This window comes from Erithacus rubecula (assembly GCF_903797595.1).
Source record: "Erithacus rubecula genome assembly, chromosome: 3".
Lineage (NCBI taxonomy): Eukaryota > Metazoa > Chordata > Aves > Passeriformes > Muscicapidae > Erithacus > Erithacus rubecula.
In genome coordinates, this window is record NC_136689.1 from 14032935 (window position 1) to 14053945 (window position 21011).

General features: G+C 35.4%; 1 protein-coding gene across 5 annotated transcripts in view; it reads right to left on the reverse strand.

Moving 5' to 3' along the window:
• Positions 1 to 21011, reverse strand: part of ZEB1 (zinc finger E-box binding homeobox 1) — a 116330-nt gene that overhangs the window by 24579 nt on the left and 70740 nt on the right. The window lies entirely within an intron of this gene.

The following is a 21011-nucleotide window of genomic DNA, read 5'->3' on the forward strand; positions in this document are numbered from 1 at the left end:
CATGCATGAGAATGACAAAAGAGCTTTTTGAATTTAAAACAATCATTCAATGTTTCCATATTTTACATAGCGCTATTTGAAAATTGTAGTAACTCCCCACTACTCATGGCATTGACATCTTCTGAAACAGCAAATTTAGAAAATTTCTTAAAATCTAGTATCTGGTCCATTTCAATTGAAAAATTGATATTCACTTAATATCCTGTAACTTATTCTGCAAAGTAAAATAGCTACTGTAAGTGATGCTATAATACTGTGTGATACAGAAGACAAAGAAATATAGAAGACGTGTTCCCTCACCAAAGCAGAAGAGATTTATGAATTTATTCTCCTGAGAAATGGTAAATGCAACTTTAAAAAAGTGTGAGAACAGACATAAAACAAGAGGAAGTGGAAAATAATTTTAGCCTTTTCTCTTGATTGGGTTTTACTCTGAGGCTTAGATGCAGAGGATTATTAGTATAAAATAGGAACATATTTACATTTGCCCACACATAAAAGAGATCATTAAGAGAGGGGATCAAAATTTTTAGGGATAAGTTCAGATGTAGATAATGAATACTTGGTTTTTTAAAAATAAATTTCCTGTTTAGTTTAGGAAATTAAGTGGCATTCCTTATATTAGACTAGAGTGCATTACGGAAAAAAAACACATAATCAAACAATTTGTCTTCAAGAATTAGACTTGTGGAGAAAAAATGTTTCTTGATTCTTCATCAAATATATTACAGATATAATCTATTCATTACAGCTCTCTTCATCTTGAAATATTTCCATACATCCTCACTATACTCAAGTGCCAACTCTGCATAAGTTAAAAACTCCTTCCTCATAAAAAGCAAAGAACAAATGGTCTTCAGGATTTCAGTTTCTTCCATTAAAAATCAGGTGTCAACAAGACAACTTTATTATCAAGGCAATAAATCAAACAAGAAATCTGGCTCTAGCACTCTTTTTCTTCCTCTCCCCAAAATGCTTTAGGGAGAATAAATCTGCCAAAGCTGCATTGAAAAGGTCTCAGCACATTTAGGGTGGCCAGGCAACCCACCACAAACAGCAGAAAGTCAGGCATTTAAAATTACAGAACCACTCATATGCCTACATATAATTTAAACTAAATTATTTCCTGCTGCTTTCCTTCTGCAAGGTCCTTGCCTCATCTTGAGCAGGGATAGGAAATACGAAGGGAATTCTCAGTTTATGGAGTGAACTGAGTATTTGTAGCATTCTGCTCCATCTGTTTAGATTGTAAAGTGATTGCTCATACTTCTTATTCCCTTTAGCCAGCACTGTTCCCAAAGCTTCCCTTAAAGGATATAAGCCAAAATGAGATTCCACATTATATATTATAATGTATGGCATATGCTAATATGCAACATATTGTAACTATATATTGTATAATTATATAATCATATATTTTTTATTGTATATAATTTCCTTACATGGTGTTTAGCAGGAATGCTTCAAAACATATAATTAACTGAAGTGTAGTAGGGTGATGCTATCTCCATTTTACAAATTAGAACCTGGCTGCCTAAAACCCAGAGAAGTCTTCTGGCAATCCTGGCATTGCCACATCAGTGCAGGGCACTTCAGGCTGTACCTTTCAGTGCACTTTGCATTTATACAGCATTTTACACATTCAAAGCACACTTGTGTTCATTCCAAATGCAGCTGTGCCCAGAGCCCAGGTACCTTGGCCTGTGTGCCACAGCAACTAGAAACACTGAGATCACTTCCAAATAAGTGACCTCCCAGAATCACATAAAACCTCTTTCAAAATGAGAAAGTAAAATCTAGTATTTCTATGGAGCTTTCAAATGCCCTGTAGAGAGTGTTTTTGACTCCTGCAGCCCTCTCCTTAAATTACTATGCTTTCCAGCAATCAAGGCAAGGGTTCTGGAGGCAACAGCTTCCTTTAATAAACACCCCTGATTCATTCTCTGGGCAGCATTCCTCCTGTGAAAAAATTCTGTGATCACACAATTAAAGATCTTATCCTTATGTATACATGCAAGACACAAAACAGTTTGCACAATCTTCATTTCGACATTTTCCAACGTTTTTTGAATGCTCAGCTCTCAAAGTCAAGTGTTTGATTTCAAAGAATGTATTAACATTCTTTAATGGAAACGTTGGTTAAAAAACCAATCAAACCTTGTGATTTATTGTATTTTAGCTAATTAAAATTAAAATCTAAATCCCATTATGACACCACACTGATACCTTCATGGCTGCAAATCTCAGCTGTAGCAGTACAGATTTGCTCCTGGTGTCCTACGAGTAATGGGTGGTAGTAGGAAGCTGCTGCCTCCATTTGCTCAGGCAGGTTCTGGCTCCACAAACTATGGCATCTAGAATTCAGTTCCAGGGGTCATCATCTTCCCCCTCTCCTTTCTTCAGTTCAGTCCTAAAGCCAAATTTAGACCTTCCCTATCTGTACATAATTTTGTGGTTTTTCTCTTCTTGTCCTTGATGTTTTCTCAGAATAGTCTCCACAGAAAGAAGAGGAAAACAAGCTCTCAAGCCTTGCTCAATGCCTGGCGCCACAATAGCTGCTGAAGGTGGGAGGAATAAATTTTATTAAACCTTTTTGGATAAAGATTGAAGTATACTCAATACAAAAGCAATATGTAGAGACAACTGCTTACAATCTCTAAAAGAAATCCAATTGACTACACATAAATGATGACTTCAAGGGGCTTCTAATTTGGCAAAATATTCCATGCAGAAAATAAAACACACATAAAACCTTGACTGGAACAGTTACGGGTTCCCAGTGAAGGAGCTACAAGTATTTCAGACTTCAGTACTGTTTATTTTTAGCTAATGCAATTTAAAAGCAATGACTAGCTAAATAAAATAATTCAGCCTGGATCACAGAAATCTGGCACCAACAGCAGTGAGTGTCTCCACAAAGGACAATTAGAGAGGTGACATCACCCTGGGCCACCAGGGCTCCAGGGATGGCCATGAGCACAGGGGACAGCAGCAGACCACTGAGGGGTGTCTTATCAAGATAACTGTACATGCCACAGATCATGAGCTGTGGCTGGAGTCCACTGGAGACAGATCACCAGACAAGCATGTGTGATGTATGACACACACATGAGCCTGTTCTGTTCAACATACAGTATGACACCTTAGCAAAATTTGACATTAATAGAGTTTAATTATTAATTTCAGCTTTACTTTCACAGATTAATGGAAAGCCTCAACAAACATATTATAAATTACACTGAAGACAAAACATTTATTAAATGAAACTGATTTTTATATCATTACTATAGAACATCTGAAATAACTATGAAATACATTTTTCTCCTCTTGATCACTTTCTTGATACAGTATCCTGGTTCTTAAAGAACAAATGATTATCTGTAGTTGAAATTTTCCTTGCTTTAAGAATAAATGACTGCAAAGCAGATGGATGATGTTGCACAATTCTAATTAAAAAAAGAAATGTGCTCAGATGGAAGTAATGATTAAAGAGCTAAAACAGATATATATTATTTTGCTGCTTGAATATAGGTGGGAAACTATGATACATATGTCTAATCAAATCCAACATGGTATTTGAAAGGAAAAAGTCGCTAGTTGCTGATTTAAAACTAGTAAAGTCAAGGTGAACACTAATATTGTAGTGATGAAAGACTAGGATTTATTATTTCCATAACATAATGGGTGAGTCCCCCAAAAAAGTGTAATACTGGGATCTGGAAGGCTGCTTTGAACCTGCTAAAACATTTAGTTCAATATTTGACAATGGCCACTGTCTTTTATGTAGAATATGGCCCAGCATTCTTGCTAGCTGTCTTTTGTACACCTCTCCATACTTAATGTAAAAATCCTACCTACTTCCACTGAACAAAAAAACACCCAAAACCCCTTTAGGAATTTGTGAGTTAACATGAACACTGAAGAATTTTTTAAGATGATGAACACATCTGAGTTGAGTGAGCTCAGCATCTCAACACTGAACTGGCAGGGGATGTAGAACAGGTGTGAGAGATTCTGATCCTTTAGAAATCCTACTTCTGAAAGTTCTTCTAAAAAAACCTGTGAATGCTCATGCATGAATACTCCTAGAAAGAAAGGTTTGATTCTACAAACTGGAACAACTTCTATGCTCCCTGAAGTTCATTCCCAGTTCATGGATTTCTGCTCTGACAGCCTACAATCATCTCTTGGAAACCATTTACTCTTTGTCAGCCCACCTGAAAATCTGCTCCTATATATTATTTAGCTCTAGTGCAATATTTAAGCAAAGTATATTGTGAAGTCTGAAACATAGTAATTTAGCATTCAGTATTTTATACTTAGATTTTAGGGCATACTATTAATTTTGTTACTACTCTTGAATGACATGCCATACTTTCAACTCTTCACTGATAAGCTGCCCAGTATCCTTAGTGAAGACAGACCTTTATATTGTTTTCATAATTTTCCTCTCAGTTTAATACATACACTTGAAATGCAATAATATATATACATAACCATGCTACCATCTGAAGCAGAAACACAAGAAAGAGCTTAAGAAAAAAGAAGGCATATGTTCATGCTTCTACTAAGATTCTCTGCTTGGAGTTTTCTGGCTTCTTGAATTCCTACATGACTTGTGCTGTCTTCACACTTAAGAGCTGAATTTTCTGTGAATTTGTCTGCTTACTTCTTGAATCCATGAAAATTTTGGCATCCACATTGGTCTCAAGCAAGAGTTTCACAGCTGTTTTGTGGGCAGAGTAAGTTTCTCCTGTTGATGTTGAACCTGCTCTGCACTACATCAGTGGGTGTCCATTGAACTGCCCTCCTATGCTCCATGCTGTCCATGATTTTATACAAGTCATTGTGCCACCTTCCTCTTCAACATGAAGAGTCTTTGTCTGCTCATTGTGCCAAAGTTTTTCCACTGATCATTTTTGCTGCACCTCTCTGGACCTTCTGTCCTGCCACATCACTGTTAGCAGGGGGAGAGGTGACAATCTAGAAGTGCACTTAGCATTCATCTTGGATTAGAATGGCAGCACAACAATGCACTGTTTTCTTCTCTGTCCCTTTTCAAACAACACATACCAAGTTTCTAGGACTTTGCTTGACTTCCACAAGCAATTAAGCTGGCATTACTAAAGGTTTATTATCTGTAAACCCCTAAGTCCTGTTCCTGAATGGCAACAATCAGCTCAGAACCAACCACAGGATCCTTCCTCAACATACACTGCTTCACTTTTACCCATCTAGAATTTTACCTGCCATGCTACTGGCTTGACTATGTGGAAACACTCTCATTATTTCCCAAACAAGTACAAGCAACCCTTAGGGAAAATATCAGGTACTTTACACTCCTGTCACTGCCTCCATCAGGCAGCAGGGTGATTTCCTGTAGCACTGGGATGGCCAGCAGCATCACAGAGGAGAATGGAGGCAGAAAAAAGCATCCCATTAGGCAGCCTGCTGAATTCAGTAAAAACACACAACACGATCTCATTACATGCAAAGTATGAGGAAAGTGTATTATACTCTCAATTAAATTGTTCAGGAACAAAAACCATGCCAGAGATTAGTTTCTGAAACAATAAATTTAAAATTTAATTTAAGAACATACTTGCAATTTTCAGAAAAGTAATTCTGCTTTTAAGAACAGTCTATGTGCTATGACTGTGGAGAGCAGAACTTTATGTATTATGTATTTTATGTATTTTATACATAAAGGCTGACTTGTGCTGATTTTTACTTGTGCAGATATAGAGTGTGCTCACACAAGAATGGGGAAACTGGTTTCAGTCCTTCCTCTGCCTGAAGGGATCAAACTTACACCTCCCACACATGTTTATATAAATATATGAATAGTTGGGAAAATATAAGTCTAAATATTTATATGTACCAAGGACATTTCTGATAATTTTGTTTAACTAATAAAAACCTCTTTCAAAATAGCTTTACACCTCATAACGGAATTCTAGTCAAATGCAGCTTGACACACTTTGATTGAATATTCCAACACTTTAAAACCCATAAAATTCAAGAATCTTAATAAGCACTAAGGTATATAAATCACCTCAGTGCACATGCACTGGATTATTTGGTCTTCAGGTCAACTCAAAGAAACTTTGAGTTTAAAATAAATGCTTTGCAAGCAGACTGCAGACTAAAATGTGCTCTAAATGCTTTACCAAGAGGGAAACTGGATGTTTGGCTTGGCTTACCCAAGACACATTAAAATCAATGATGTAAATAGAATTTTTCTGCTTGTCAATTTTAAATTATGGTTTCAAAATCAATCAGAATTTGACATTAAAAAAACCTCTTGACCCTCAATGTTGATGGCAAAGTCTGGAGTAAAGTCTGATGACCTAAGTCAGGCTCAATTCCCCAAAACAAGGGTAATGGCTGCAGCTCTGGCACTGCACTCTGAGATGACATAAGTGATACTTGGAGCAAACCTGGCAAATATCCCAGCCTCAGTGAGAAAATTTTCTGTTGGTTGTTTGTTTTTATTATCATGTCAGTTTTAGTTAACTTAGTCCTACATGCAAAATGACATAGGAACAGAACAGTTTGGTTGTGTCCTATTTGGAATTTCAGGATGAGCTCAAGGTTTCCCAGAGGGGCAGACATGGTGCAAGTTCTGTCACCACTGGTGCCTTAATGTTACTTTTTTCAAATGTGTGAGATCTTCCGAGAGCAGGAAACTCAAAAAATCAACACCAGTGATCAAATGAGAGTTTAACTGTATGTAGAACTGACATGAGTCCAGAGATGAAAAGCAAAGAGTACACACAAAAAAGCATTTCAGGCCTCTAGGTCCAAAAAAAATCCTTAATACAGGAAACATTTGTTTACATATGTATACATACATATATACACTTACATAGTTTCAGTTTTGATAGCCTAGTTAGATTTGGAAATGAATAACTATATTGTATTACAGAAATAATCTACTTTGGAAATATTTCTTTTATTAGGGCTCCTACAGTAAAGTAAATTATATATAATTTTCACCTGCTGCTTTGAGACTTCATTACTCTGCAGCTTTTCTGTGTTAAAAATGCAAGCTTTATAGATCTGCAAAATGAAGTCTTTCAGTCTTTCAGTGACACAAAGGACTTGCAATTCTAAATTCTCTATTGGATTTGCAAATGATGGTCATTTCTCTAATGAAAAAGCTAACTATTGTCCAAATTTTCTCTCTTTACAGTCTCTAGATCGATGTAAATGCTACATGAAAATACAAAAGTTTTCAGTGGCAGCATAATTTGAAAAATGGTATTTACTACAAGGTGCTTACAGGTTTGAAAATACTATAAATGGTCCCATAAGAAATAAATTAACCTTCAAACACAAGACAGCCAAAGGTGTATGAGAAAATTAACTGTACCCTTTGCCTGTTATCACCACTGTACAAGCCAAGGTTTCTACAAATGAGAACTTAACTGTGTCTGTGTAATTCCATGTCACCTGCTGCTGTCAGGAGGCTCTACAAAAACTTATAGGAAATTTAATACTTTAAGGAAGTATTTATAAAAATAGTGAAGTATTTATGAAGCAGTGAAAAAAGAACCATATCCCCTCCATACATTTAAAAAAACCCCTTTAATTTCACTGCAGCTTTAAACACTCAGAAGGGAAGGGGCTGTGTACCACTGTACATTTTTCTCTCTCATGGTTCCCCCATTTCACATGCTGTTTCTCAGGGAGCTGCAGAAAATGCAGAGTAGTGTTCACTCAATGTAGATGACAAAGCTTCTACTGTTGTACAAGTGTTTATATTTGTGAATGCATCTGGACAAATAAATATCAAGTAGAAATTGGGAGTAGCTCTGTAATGCTCAGGCATGAACTTTTGACTAAATCTTCACTCTGTCCATTTTTCACTTTCTAAAGAGCACACAATAAAGATGCATGGGCCTAAAAAGAAAATCTTGATGTTAAGGATTTAAAAAGAAAAAATCTGAATTTAAAAAATATACTGCAGGGACCAATTCTGGGTAGGTGGCAACATTTTAGTCACTGTCTGATTAAATCAAAGAGGAAACAAGTAGAAACATTTCCCTCATGTCCTACATGACTGCTGATAAGTTTGGATTTCTGTCACCAGTATTAGTTATGCAATTTATCATTTTACTCAGAAGATTGGAAAAATTAATCTGCACACCCAAATCTGCCCCTCACAGCTGAGTACAGCCTGAGGGCTGCAGGGGTTTCCTGCCTCTGAGACAACTGAGTGCTGTGATCATAAAAATCAAGTGTAAGATGGATAAATATCAGAGAACCCTTCATCTTTTAGTACCTCCAATTACTGAACAAATGGAGCCAGTGATCTAAACTGATGAAAGGCTGAGAGGAACAAGTATGTCCATGCATTGTATAGTCTGTTTAACTCTTCAAAAATGAGCTTTCCACTGGTGACTCTACCACACTGCTCTATGCTCAAATTACTCCTAGCTCCAGACAGTTGACATTTTTTCCATTATAAAACTTCTCAGATATAAAAAAAAATATAGCTAAGAGAAGCATTCAGGAGATAAGACCATTAATTACTTTCTCAGAGATAGGATTTTAAAAAGATTATTTATTATTGCAGTAGAAATTAACCCTTGCACACAGAAAAATGCCACCAACCAAAGATAAGCCACAGAAAATTCACTGGCACTAGGCACCAATGGGTTCCAGTCATTTGGAAAATGTGGTAAGAGGAGCTCATTTGATTGCATTGAGATGGAGGTACTAATTGCAGGATATATACAGGCATAAACCACACACACCAAAACTACATACAAGTTCCCTCACACTGACCAACTTGCTGAACAAGTGTAATATCTTATTTCTGGTCACAACTGCAGCATAAACTGAACACAACTCTAACATGGTCGCTTTAGATTTATCCTCATTAAAGACCTAATCTGAATTACAGTTTGATAATTACTTTAATCCATGCTGAAGAATTTGGCAGCCACGTTTCCTACAGCCACAGCATTCCATATAAGAAGTTGGGTTAGCAGAAGCTATCACTGGTAATCAAACCCACTCCATGATGCTACTCAGTCCCTCAATCAATTCAGATCCCATTAGGCCAGGTTAATCTTCAGGAAGACACAGTTGACAAGTTTATATAAATGTATATATTTAATAACACTGGTTATTTTATATAACATCATTACCTAGGTTTAGAGACAGTAAATATTTATTTCAGGGATAATAAAAAGGCTTCAATACAGGAATGCCAGTTTGGTTTTAAAGTGCTGAGATCCTCTTAAATACAAGCAGAAGGATGATGCTCCAATGGCACATTTTGTATGTGACAATAGCCAATGACAGAAATTTTTTCTTGTCCCAAAAATTTTATTACTATCATAAGATGCTACTAGAAAACTCTTCACCATTATGAAAATTTTATATATGGCACACATATCACTGAAATTAATCACATGCCTTGTGAAGCTCTGGCATTATTCTTTACTCATTCCTAAATTAATAGAGCAATAAATGACACAAGTTGAAGAGATGTTGCATAAATATAATCAAAAGTAATAAATTATAAAAATACATTTATTTAGAGAGTACAAATTTATTTTCATTTCATATTTCACAATATTTTTTCCTAATCTCCAAGTAATTTCTTACATATACCTCTTGAGAGAGAGATAGCTTGTCAATGCACAATTGTAATTTATTTATTCTGACTATAAGTTCAAATACTCCAGTATTCAAGTAACTCCCCTGGCTGTTCCCTACTTAAGACACAGGTGAAGGGACTTTTTTGTTTTAACTTGTCTGTTAAGTTGACTAGCTATATTTTGGCTTCACTCTAATTCCACATAATAACAGAACAGCATTTTCAATGGTGTTTTATGTTTCAGTTTGCAAAATATGTGTCCTGACTCTTGGATTCAGGATAACTAATATATAGTGATTATATGTTATTACCATGACAGATTGTTATAGTAAATATTTCTAATTCCCATTTTTTTGAAGATTACAGAGATGCTAGAATATCAAAATGCAGGCGAGCATAGTTTTAGCACGTAATTTGGATGAACTGGTTTGCTACACATAGCTTTGTACCTTGACTAACAGGAGTTTATTATGCATATGCATATATGATATGCACATATTTTTTTGCATTTATATTCACAGCTAATCAACCAAAACACTGGCAGCAGAAAATTGCTGTCTGAGCAGTATGACAAGTTCCAAGTCCCTCCAATTTTTAACTGTCTACTATATTTCTGCAATACTCATTTTTACATTACAGATTTTTCACATTACTGATTTTCAATTCTTTTAAAATATGAAATCACTGACCATTTATATAACTTATTTGTGTGAAGAGGGAAATAAAACACCATCTAAATTCTAAGTGTGGCTTGTCCCCTTTGCAAGACAATGAACAGCTATCATTCCCAGGAATCTACTGCAGTATAGGAGCATGAAAAAAGAGATGGTCAAAAAACATGCAACAGATTTACAGCCTTTTACTGCATTTCAAGGACAGACAATCCCTGGTGCTCTCTTGAAACAGGTGGCTACATGAGATTATGAAAGGCCTCATTTATCCTGTTTAAATGGAAGCCTAAAGCTTAAAGAATAATCTAATTTTCAAAAGATGCATTCCATGAGGACTACATACATTGCTAAAATAGCAATGGGAAGTTTTATGTCAGTGGATTTTATACATTTAAATATGAATTTTAATGTTTATACAAATCAAAATGACTCTTAAATAGTCTACAACACACATTAGCAAGATGCTATTTTTTTCTGAAGAGCAAGTAATTTATGATAGATGCTTCATAGCTGGGGTTAACTTCTTTAAAACTAATCTGGATTTACACTGTACATAAATTGTTCACATACAGCTATTGAATCTGCCTGCAAAGGCACTTAGACCCAGATGTTTTGACCAAAAACTGGACAAACCAGCTCTTTGGCTCCTATGTTGAAGAATAACCCTTATCTATCTATTGCAATATTTCACAGTCACTGTTAGAACATGCTCCAAGAGAAGTCTGGTTCCCAAAGAAGGTAAGAGAACACAATAAACTTCCAGGATTTACACAGTCATGCTGATACTGACACTACAGCTGCTCCCCATCAGAGATATTAAGATTTAAATCAGCACCAAGAAAGTGCTGCAAGAATGAAGAGGAACACATACAAGAGCCTCTTTCTGAAATACACTCATATATGCACTCTAACACAAATAAATAGTAAATTAGGCACTAGCCTAAGTTAAAAAAAAATTCTCATTCACTTCTCAATATAAATTACTTAGATGAGCTAGCAAACTACTAAATGTTCCAGCAAACTGTTCCAGACTGTTTCCCTTAAAATGTGAAATAACATCCTGAGAAAGCAGCACTGCAAGCCTTGAAGACTGACACTCTATCTAGCAAAACAGTCTTAACTAATAAGAAAATACCCTGCAAAGCCAGGAACTTCAGAGCAGACATAACATGATGACATGATATTATCTCTGTCTGAACTTACATGGCAGAGTAAGCTGGGTAATGGAAGCTGGAGAGCAGTGCCACAGTGCCAGGATTTCTAACATTCTTATTTATTTTTGACCTAATTTAAAGTATTTATCTACCTTAAAGAAGCAATGGCCAAGAAAGCATTTTTACAGCAAGAAAACAAATAGCTTTCCTTATGGAACAAAACTGCAGTAATTGGGTCTGTAATGTGACTGAGATCCAGAAAAAGTCATTGTGCTGTCCTCTGCTGCACCTCTGGAGAAACTCCCTCAGCTGCTTGGCTTCATTCAGCCTCACATTTGTTTCTTCATGAACTCTAAAGTGAATTATTCCTTATGCTATTTTGCATTTTCCAGTCACAACCCCACCCCCTCAAAATCTACAGGCAAAAATATTTCTAATCTTTCACTCATTTGTTCCTACCTTTCAAAAATATAAGAGAGGCTGCAGATAATTATTATGTATATTTATATAATAGTATATATAATTATTATTTGGAGGGGCAAATTATGTGTTGGCACATAACAGTGGAAGGGAGAAAAGAGCTTTATTGACATTTTTCAGTTAGTGTTAACATGAGTGCAAAGTGAGCTAAATGAACAGTAGCTAATAAGCTAATGCCAAAACCTTTCTTAACCATTCATAATTACTTTTTTACAGTATGAAATCACACAATACATTGAATTTCTACGAAAGCATGAATGCATGTTTGCACAGGATCAATATGTGGTAGTAAAGCTTGTAAAAGGTCCCTAAGAAAAAAAAAAAAAACAAAAACCTTTAAAAAATAAAAGAAATAAAGAGGATTCAAAATATCAATTCCTAAAAGAAAACTAAGATTTTTAAATATGATATTGAATTCACTGTATGGCAGGTGTGTTCCAAGACTTGTTAATGGTGAGGAATAACTGTATTCAATTTAGCCCAACAACTCCAAATTCCCACTGTCTACACAAGGATGAAGTAAAACATTTTAAGACTTCAATTTAAAAGAGCTTATCTGTTTCATGTAACATTGAAATTGATATGTAAGGTAAACAAACAGCAATATGAACAATCCAACAAAGGATCAGTTACAGGATAGCTTAAACAGAGAGACTAGTTTAAAAAAAAAACAAACAAAAACAACCACCCCATCCACCTTCATATTTATTCATGTAAATGATTTCACATGCATTAGAGGCATCCTTAAATTTAATTTTGCCAACTTTTTGCAAACAAATTGAAAATATAATTGGAAAGCAACTTAGACGTGAGAGCAAGAAGCATCTGGCAGCTACTTCAGACTAAGCTAAGTCAGACTTTTCTGTGTAAAGGCTACTACAAAAACAGCTGACCCCTAACAAAACCTTAATGTGTGGTTTACAGGTAAAACTTCTTTGTTTAGAAGGCAAATGATTTTCAAGCTTACTGTATCAGATCTCCTATTCTTCAGAAATTCTAAAAAGGGAGAAAAACTTCCAAATCCCCTGTGAATTTTTTTTATTTCTTCAGGGACAGCATCTGAGAGATTTTATTAAGAGCAATCTGGTTAAAATTACAAGTGAGAGCTACTGCAGACTAAAAAAGGCATAGTGTTACCTACAGCTACTTTAGTGCAGCTAATAGTTTTAATTTTATACACTCTATTTCTAGACCACATTTTAGTTTTTAAGAATCTCATTTGCTCTATCAGAACAGTGCAATTGCAATTCACTGATATGCTATGAAGAGTAACAGCAGCAATAAAAATAATGCTAAATATTATAAAACATTTTAACCTAGTTACTCCATTTGTGAATCTTAATAATGAAGAGTTGGCTGTTAATAGCTCAGACATTAAACATCTCTAGTCTTACAACCTTTTATTTCCTAAGGGAAATAAAACATAAAAACATGGAATTTGAAGAATTCAAATGTGATCAGACCTGACTTTTGGTTCTTCTAAAAAGAGAAACATATTTTTCAACCTCTGATGATTTTTCCAAGAACATAGCCACACTGTTTATTAAGATTTTCTAATCCTTCTGTTCCTCCTAAAAGCAGTTGAGACATCTTTATGGTTACAGTATAAATCAAATAAACATGATGTCTGAGAGGAATTGGAATCACAGAAGGAGTTACATCAATACTAGACTAATTTTTCAGGGGAATTTAGTTTTTTTGAAGCTGTGATGCCATCAGAGAAAGGGGGGTGCAGAGAAATGGGCTGAGGATTAGAACACAAGCACAGTCAGTGAGCAGAAGGCTGCTGAGAAGTCATCACTGAATAAGAAATTAATTTACTCATGAAAAACAAATGGTCACAATGAAGGTGGAAAGATGAGATAAGATGTTTAAAAAGAAAAAAACCCTACAATTCTGCAAGGCTGCCTGACAGAAATAGCACTTCTGGGAAAGGTAGCAGTAGAGGGGAAAAGACACATTTCCACTGTGTTGAGGATTGTATGGAAAGACTCTGTGCCCTAATTTTCCTTTACCACAGAAAATACAATACTCAGAAGTGTTATGGTCAGTATGAAGAGCTGCCTGGTAAAAAGTCTAATGAAATAGCTGAAAAGAAAATATTATTGCATATATCAGTAATAGCCAAATACATTCATACTCCCAAGTTAAATCTACAGCTTTTCTAAACTCCATGAATGTTAAGAGAATTATTAGGATGAACCTTTCTGGTTGAAGAAACTGTGTCGAAACTTGAGAGATCTGTTGTGGACTGGTAAAAACTGAGACACACCCATGAAATCTCATCCTACAATTTTAATTCTAAGCCAAACATGAGACATGAGGTGAAATAAATATTTCTCTCTGAAAATAGGAGTCAGTAAGTTTATCCTTGCCTTCAGAACACCATCTTTCAGCAAGCAGACATAAATGACATATTGGTTCTTTTTGGAAACCAGAGAGATAAAGAGCAAAGAATTTAGAATGGACCCACAAGGCTTCACATTACAATTTAAATACAACATGACTTTAGTGTAAGAGTAAAAATCAACTTTGTTTTACCAGCTAAATTTAGAAAAATTATTAAACACTGCACTCCAATAGGAAGGCTTTGGCCACTGCAGGTAAGCTCCCTGCTGTGAAAGCAGCAGCTGTAAAGGTGCTGCAACAATACATCACCCAGCTCACTTATGGGGTCTGTTGATTAGCAAACTCAAGGCCACACAAGGAAAGAGAAAAAAACTAAGGGAGTAAAGTGGGTAATTAAACTTTTCTTTTACTCCACAGTGCACAGAAACACATGTGAACATTCCCCACACTGCCTTCATTCCAGGTTCCTTCTCCAACATTACAATGTTGTAATACCACTCATATCTACGTAAAGACATTAAAAACCACAAAAGGAACCAAAGTTTCTTAACACAAACATGCTTTAAACTCCCTGTGGCTAGAAGTTTTGAACACAAAACTATCAGGGTGGCAGGATGATGTAGGATTTAAAACATAGATTTCAGATAAATAGTCAAATTTTAATATACCTACTGTACTGACAGGACAGTGGCACTGCATTTTTAAATGTGTGTTATGTTAAACATACAAGAGGAGATTAAAAAAGTCAGGAATCCTAAGGAAATAAAAAAATTAAGGTATGACAGTGTATATTAAAGCCAATCCTGTGATGCTTAGCTCAACAGAACATTCAGGTAATATGTTTTTGGATGAAAAAGTACAGTCTTAGGGCCATTGCCTTGAAAATACTGCATATATAAACAAGTGCAACAAAAAGTATTTCAGGCACCATTCAGAAAACCATACAGAGTTCTAGAGCTTTGATATTCCAATATATTTTTAACATGAAATTCTATTTGTTTTGCAAAGCTACATACTCTTGCCATATACTTTATCTACATACTTGAGGAAAACTCAAGCCATATGACATTCAGACTCATTTCTCCATGAGAATTCCCAGGCATTTTGACTGACTACCCACAGTGGAAACTCTTAACTCCTGAGTGGAACTTCACATTCACTTTTGGCCACCTGAAGCAGAGTTTTGAGGAAGCTGAGTGAACTAGAATAGTTGAAAACAATATACTATCATAATTTGACCACACCTAAAAAACATCATTCCTTCTCTGTAAAAAGCCCAATCTAGCTCTTAAGAACAGAAGCAATGAATATTATTTTCAAAATATATTTATTTAAACAATATTTAGATCTTATAGTAGTTCATTAGCTCAGTGGACTCTGAATACTAATTATGTAGGATCCCATTTTAGTGCCTTAAGGGGTAAAACTTGTGAAATCATGAAGTAATGCTTATGGAGAGATATCCTGTACAACAGCATCTTGCTAGTACCAATTATTCTATTAAGAATTCTTAAAGGATCTAGGAAATTATGACTTGTACCATTAGACATGCTAGTGCAGTAGGATATGTAACATTTTTTAGTAGTAAGTCAATCTGAAATGATGGATTTCTGCACCATTTATTCCACACTTTGAATAAACAGTTCTGATGTTATGGCCAGGTCATTGCTAAAAGGCAGTGCTGTAATAGAGACAATTTACTACACTTTTTGGTTTCAAGAAACTCAAGATGGAAGTCCCTGCAGTCTTCTGACATATCCTCTCCAAAACAATGTTTTACACTATCACTATGGGTTGTGCAGAGCTGTGAGAAACCACTCATTCCCATAAGCCAAGACACAAGAGTGAAGAGAGGCTTTAATTAGTGCTCACCTTTAAAATGGATCCACTAGGTTGAATGAGATCCTAATGATGGCAGAGCAAAAGCCAGAAAGTTATTTGTGTTATCAGCTGTATGGATAAACACTGAGTGTTATCTGATGATCAGTCTTATCTTTATCTACAAGCTCATGGGTATCTATGTATGCTGTTACAAAAAACTGAATTACTTCAATGTGATTGTAAATAAATAAGTCATGGTCCTTTTTTTCTTTGTTCTCAGTTTTGAATAGCAATGAAAAAATTTACCTGGTTGTCTCACTGAAGTTAGAGTTATTTAGAATCCCAATCACAAATCAAAAACATCAGGGACCAGTCTTATTCTTATCAGAAAGACAGATGCCTGGTTGCTTGATCATTTAGAGCTACACTTTTTACTCAAAAAGAACAAGATCTTGCAAGTAAACATAAGTTTGTTCACTCTTATTTTACTAACACACTATAGACAGATCATTAGGCACAGAGCAAGCAATTAATTAACTTCGTGCAGTTAAAGAAATAAACCAAAATGTTTTCTTTAAATAATAAAAATGTCAGCCACATATACCTGTTCTATGCACTTGTCAAAATGCAGCTTCCCCTCAGAAAAATGAGGTACAACCGAGCAGCATAAGTGTTCTAACAGCAGTTTAGCAAACAAGGAGCTGTCAACTTCCAATAAGCTATTATTCACACCTCTTTAATCACTGCCACAGAGTCGATTATAAATAGCCTCATACATTTTTAAATAAGGTCATTCTGAAATGAAACAACAAAGAGGGTAGTAAATATTCCAGTACATAAGCAATTTAAATTCTACAGCATAACAGAACTGTGTGTTCTCAAATACTCAGTTTAAAGAAAGCCAACAAAACCTTTTATTAACTGGTTCAGTGTCAGACACGTAATCTCTGTGAGATCAATAAACCAGGCCAATTATGTGGTAGTTTGCAAACAGATCTGAAAGAAATGAAACTATTAAGACTTGCTCACAAAATCCAGCTTCAGCAGCATTATTTACAAACATAAAGTAATACAAATTAGGTTAATACAATACATGGAACTGCATGAGTAAGTGTATTATGCAAACATTTCATACAAATATGAAACAGCTTCTCTCTGCTTTCCCAGAAGAACAGCACAAAGAAACAACTTATGTAGAATCCTGATTCTTATGAGACCATTTTCTATTGTTCCTGAGATTTAAAATAATTAGAAATTAATGCACAAAGCAAGAAAATATCTGCACAAGTAAGTTTTAATTTTTTCCTATTTCCCATATTTTCTGAGATTCAAGATTACATCATAGAATGACAAATATGACAAGACTAAAACCAATTCTTTATTAACCAGCTCAGACAAAAAATTATGAAAATGATGCATTTTTTTTTCTCAGAAGCACTATAATAGTTGAGTGGATCACAACTTAAATATGTTAATTTAGCACTGACTACCAGAAAAAGAAAATTTAGTAGGGAAAAAAACCCCCAATAGTTCTCGTTTTACTGACCCCATGCTTTGTTGTTACTGTGAGAAATATTGGAACACTTCTTCCTATTACAAGCTTTGTTTTTCTAACTTGATACTCATAGATCATAGAATACCCTGAGTTGGAAGGCACCCAAAATGACCATAAAGTTCAGGTCCTGACCCTGCAGAGGATGACCCCAAGGATGCCACCATGAGAGCAGGAGCATTGTTCAAACACCTCAGGAACTCTGCTAGGCAGTGGGCACAGCACCAGATGTGGGGAGCCTGTTCCAGCCATATCCACACATATATCCATGGTCCTTACCTGCTCCACTGTGGTGCATTTTGGCAAATGAGCTCCATGAGTAGGGGACCCCAATACTCCCCATTCCCCAAACCTTTCTGTGGTATAATTTAAGCCTCACTTATTTATCAGATTTAGCTCAAAGGTGTTTTATATAGTTCACAGGCTGCTTTGTACCTGATTCTAAAAAAGCTAATATTTCCCATGAGCAGCAAAAATACCTAGATCTTTCTCCAACCTAGAAAAGTACCTTAATATTAAAATGCCATATTTAAGTATCCATGCATCTGGATAGACACAGGAGGCATTGTTCCTTGTATCTGCACTTGGAGCTGGCCATCCCCACAGCACCATGCCTAACCTCACCACCCTGTTGATCTTCATGTCTCATGGTCTCACCACAAAGCAAGAAGGATATTCAGAAGTTCAATTCTATTAAGAACTGACTTAATTTCTGAATTCAATTAAGAACTTCACAGCTAGAAAAAGAGTGTAAATGACCCACTCCTCTCAGTTGTTCTCCACAGTAAGGCAGTACCAGTATTCTATGCAGCTACACCTTCTAAATGGATTTCCATGTTTTAAATAAAGCATATTATAGTAGCTTACACAGTGAAGTGGTAAAATTGCAGCTGACTACAGCAAGATCTAGATAAAAGCAAGGAGCAAGCTGTGCTATTTCAGTTCCCAGACAATAAAGAAGTAGAAAAAGTTCAAATGTCAACAGGCATCTTAGAACATGTTCATTTTCACATTAGGTGTGTTACTTTTTCATCAGGTTCACTGTCATCTCCCAAAACAGCCCTTAGTGAATACTTAAAAAAAGAAATAGTTTTCACAAAGAAACACACCCTCTCAGCCTTAAAGCCACCAAGCTTTTTATTCCCCAAAGTTTGCAAACTTCTGTTTTCTTAGGTGTACACCCTCCATCTACCTTAAGTTCCATAATTTGTTTATAAGAGCTAGGCCAGTATTCCAGATAGCTGTAAGTTTTTATTAACTGCCTATTTTTTTTAAACCTGTGTCAAGGAAATGGAACTATGCCTGAATAGAAACTAATTATTTTCCTCCAAAAATGTGCACTATTTAATATGCACTATACATATATTGATAAACCACCCCTGATTTTTCCATTTGTTCTGTATAAGACAGTTTATCTGTACTTTCATGTTAATAACTTTTGGTAATAAAGGCTCTTACTTGCTATTTACAGTATGTTCACAAGCAGAGTTTTCTGGAAGAAATGAAGAGTCAACTATACATGATTTCTCACTTGTATGAGCATTTTGGGAGGGAGGATTTCAAGCTTTTCCTAATATTAGGGATGATACCTTCATTGAACAATTGCCAATAAAACAGAAACCTCTCTTCTCATCCAACATGTAACTAAGCTTTTAACCTGGTAATGTGGAGAAATCTAGTGTTAAGAATAGTTCCAGTGGTTGCTGTGAGCCTTATGATAATTTTCTTTCAGCTGCCTCGCAACCTTGCAGTAGCCATGGAAGAATATTGAGTTCTGATAAACAAAAGAAAGAATTGTGATACATTTCCCACCACAAAGAGAAGGGCAGAATTTGGATTCACAAAGCACAATGAACTGGAGAGGTCACAGGTCTGAACTCTTAAGATGTTTTAGGACAATATATTCAGCACTATCATCAGAGATCGAGAAAATTGCAATCCCACAGTGGCATCCCACAAGCAAGTAGGAAAGGATCATGGAAGTGAAACTGGAAAAATCCCATGACCTTTGGGTACCAATTATGATGCTACATATTCTCAAAATCAAAAAAATAAATCACCATAAAGTCAAAAGGGTCTAGAACAAGCTGAGCCCCAAAACTTGAAAAACAGTAAAGACTCAAACCACAAAAAACTTGTAACTGTTATTTGTATTCATTAGTATCAGATGTGACCTCTATAAAGACTAGAAAAGAAAAAATACAGTTTGAGTTTTATAAAATATATCAATATTAAGACTATAGATATAAATATGTGTTTACACACAGCCATACACATAAATAACTACAATTATTAATGAAGTGCCAAACATCCTTAAAAATCACTGTAACTTACTTGACAGTCAACAACTATAGGCAAAACAAATTTATTGTAATCCATTGCTGTGTTTGTACTCTGAACTGAGAACAGAAGCAGGATTGGAAAAAGGAACACAACCGAAAAGATACAACTCAACAATAAACTAAATGAGTTAAAAATAAACCCAACTCTCACACGACAGCAGAATATTACTCAGTATGTTAGGACCATGACACAGTAAATGCAGAATACAATACACATACACAGATGAAAGCAGCATGACAGCTACACCTATATGAGCTGCAAATGAGAATGAAAACCAACACCTACACAATAAAAACTTTAAAAACTAGCAGGTGGGCAGCCCACATGGGATGAAATATCAGCTAATGAAATTCAGGTTTAGAGATAACATTACAAAGAAGGTCTTGAGGCACACACAAACAACAATCTGCACATGAACATGAGTTCATTAGGAACACTGACCAAAAGCACAGCTCTACTTTCATTATGCTACAATAAAATTACGTTTTAATTATACAGAATTACCCTAAAGAATTCAATACTTAAAATCCACAGTCTTGTCTTCCAACCTGCTTCATTTATCACGTCTAACCCTACTTGCCTACTCATTTGTTACACAGTTTAATAGATAATTTAAATTACATTGAATTAAAAAGTTTAAGGAAATGTATATACATCCCAGTTATGATACAGTATCTGGATTGAGATACAGTATGTTATCAATTAAACCTTAATAATACTCCTGCTCCACTGGATACAGCATCAGAGGAATGAGTAGTAAACAACATTCGAAATTATGTTTTGTTATTTTATTTTCTTCTTTGGTGACTATACAAATCAAAAATTTCACACTTTTTATAACAGAATATATTTAGTACTTCCAAAGGATGCTTAGTGTACCTGACAGCCACCTGCTTCAGGAGAGATGAGCTGCCCTGTAGGAGTGCATATTTCTCTCCAAGATTAAGTGGAATGAACATACCAGGACTAGCCCAGATCTCATAACCTAAAATGCTGACAACTCATAAGCACAGGTGACTATGACAAGG